Raw genomic sequence first — 2,709 nt, 5'->3', positions numbered from 1 at the left:
TCGTTTGAAATAACAATGAAATAATGATATTACATTGTTCCTAGAAATGAGAATTGAATTTCTGCGTGGGGTTACAATGACCAGGAACTCGAAATGTCGCACTGTGATTTGACTATGTTTTTCATTCAATGTTTTATGCTCCGTAATTTTACTCTGAGAATAATGTTAGCCTGTCAAATATGATGGACTAATGCTTTCGAAAGTATATAAAACATAATTGTTCAATTTATCTTATATTTTAAGTATATTTTACATACAATATTTTCCAAAATATTTTAATTTTGTCATGGCATGAGTTTAGGGCAGAGTCGCATGAGGTGTACTAAGTCAGTAGCAGCCTATCGTGATGTTCGTTCGCAGACACATATATTGGATGCATTATGAGTTTGTTTCCTCAATCGCAGTTTTATCGGGTGATCTATCAAATTGAAAAAATATCTCTCAACAATCAATAGTTTCTTATTAAGAGCATAAGTACTTGAGACTAGACCTGTGCGCCGATCCACTTTAAACCGGCGGCGGTGTGAACGCAACAATACGTTTTTTGAATTTTATTTGCATGTCTCGTGTATTAATGGCAATAAGCATTATGTATACTATACGCTGTTAAGCAATCCTTCAGGAATACAATGTTAAAACTCACCTAAGATTCCATGAAAAATTTCTTCAGGAATTTCTTTACTATCTCATTTTTTTTTTTTAGAGATTGTTCTTGAAATCTCCTCATGGATTTCTTTAAAAGTTCATCCGAAAAGGTTTGTAATTTCTAGTGAAAAAACACTATCACAAATCCTGAATCCTTAGCCTGGCGGCCAGAAAGCAACAAGCGGCCAGAAAGCAAAGCTGGATGAAAACCAAGCTGCGATACAGAAATTTTCCAATGGGGGATGGAATGCAAGCAAAAACGATAAGATGAGAGAACTTCTGCAGGACATATGTGAAAATCCAACAAAGATTTACAGGAACTGATGAAGGAAAATTTTACAGGAGTTTCCCGTCCAGAGACTCTAGGACACTTTTTATTCACTCCTCAGAACTGACAAGGGAACCCCTAGAATTCAAAGATAAGGAATTCTCGGAGTGAATTAAAAAAAAACTGGAAGTATGAACCACCTTTCACCCACAATTTCACAGGAAGAATGAACTTTTTAGGAGTCCTTTCGAAGGAACACCCCAGAATACAAGGAGAAGCAATTTTCTGTAATTCATAGGAGGATATTTCCCCATGATTCGTGAGGGAGAAATTTCCTATAGTTATAAGAGAGAGAACTAGAATTTCCCCAGTTCCCTAATACTCTTGAATGAGTATTCCGGAGTATTTTTTAACCTTCCTAATGCATTAGAAAAAAGTTACACATTGTGCATTGGGGTCCATTTGGACCCAAGATTTCATCTCGATCACAAAAACTTTTTTTTTTGTGTCTTTATTAAGGAGACTTTCAGCCCGAGGTTGGCAATCACAAAAACTCAAATTTCAACCGATTTTCGATCTTTAGGCACCAAACGGAAGCTGTAGGTTCCAATAACAAGCCCACGGGGTGATTCATTCAAATTGACCACTCTAGTCTCCGGGGAACCTGTGCTAAAGAGGTACTGTTTGAGCTTCTCAATTTGGCAACAAATTTTCGAGTTGCGTGTTATGAAACATAAAATTGCTTGCAAATATGTGCTCTGATGATTCTAACTGTATTGGCTATATTGTATATGCCATTTCTGGGCAAATTTATCCCTCGAGCGGTCATCGGAAAGCCCTCTGGGAGATCCGGAACATCCGTAAAATTGGCATAATCCAAAAGTTCATCCTAGAGTTTCGCGATTTTTTTTAAAACCATTCATTCTAACAAATTGTGGGTGCAATCAATAGTTAAAACCTTCTGTGACTTACAAATGTCCCAGAAATGGTCCTCCGGAAGATCCGGAACATTCGTAAAATGGCCAATTCCAAAAGTTCATCCTAGAGCTTCGCAATGTTTTTAAAACTATTCATTCTGGCAAATTGTGGGTGCAATCAATATGTAAAGTCTTCTGTGACCTCCAAATGTCCCACAAACGGTCCTGCGGAAGATCCGAAACATCCGAAAAAGTGGTCTATTATAAAAGTTAATCTCAGAGCTCCGCGATTTTTTCGTAACCATTCATTCTGGCAAATTGTGGGGGCAATCAATAGTAAATGTCTTCTGTGACCTCCAAATGCCCCAGAAATGGTTCTCCGGAAGATCGGGAACATTCGCGAATTTATCGGAACATCCGTAAAAATTATCAATTCCAAAAGGTAATCCCTGAGATTCGCATAATTTCGTAATCATCCATTCTGACGAATAATGGATGCAATCACTAGTGAAAGTCTTCAGTGATCCAAAAAGCTCCCGAAACGGTCATCCGAAAGATCCGGACCACAGAGAAACAGACGTCTCACTTAGAACAAAATGCAATCAAAATCATCGTCACGAAAACATTATCCCCCAATGCTAAAATCACTGTGTGTGGTCAAGCGGCAACCAGATGGCGGTAGTGCGCAAACGTCAAACACAAGCAAACTCGATGGAAGCACCATCGGTGGCCGATTGACCACCTACATAAAATTAAATTAACCGTTAAAAAGGTGAACGATGGAACATGTGCTGAGTGAGACGTCTGTTTCTCTGTGTCCGGACCATACGTAAAAGTGGTCAATTTCAAAAATACATCTCAGAGCTTTCCTCAATTCAT

This window comes from Armigeres subalbatus, chromosome 1 (assembly GCF_024139115.2).
Source record: "Armigeres subalbatus isolate Guangzhou_Male chromosome 1, GZ_Asu_2, whole genome shotgun sequence".
Classification (NCBI taxonomy): Eukaryota; Metazoa; Arthropoda; class Insecta; order Diptera; family Culicidae; genus Armigeres; species Armigeres subalbatus.
This window is presented reverse-complemented; position numbering follows the sequence as displayed.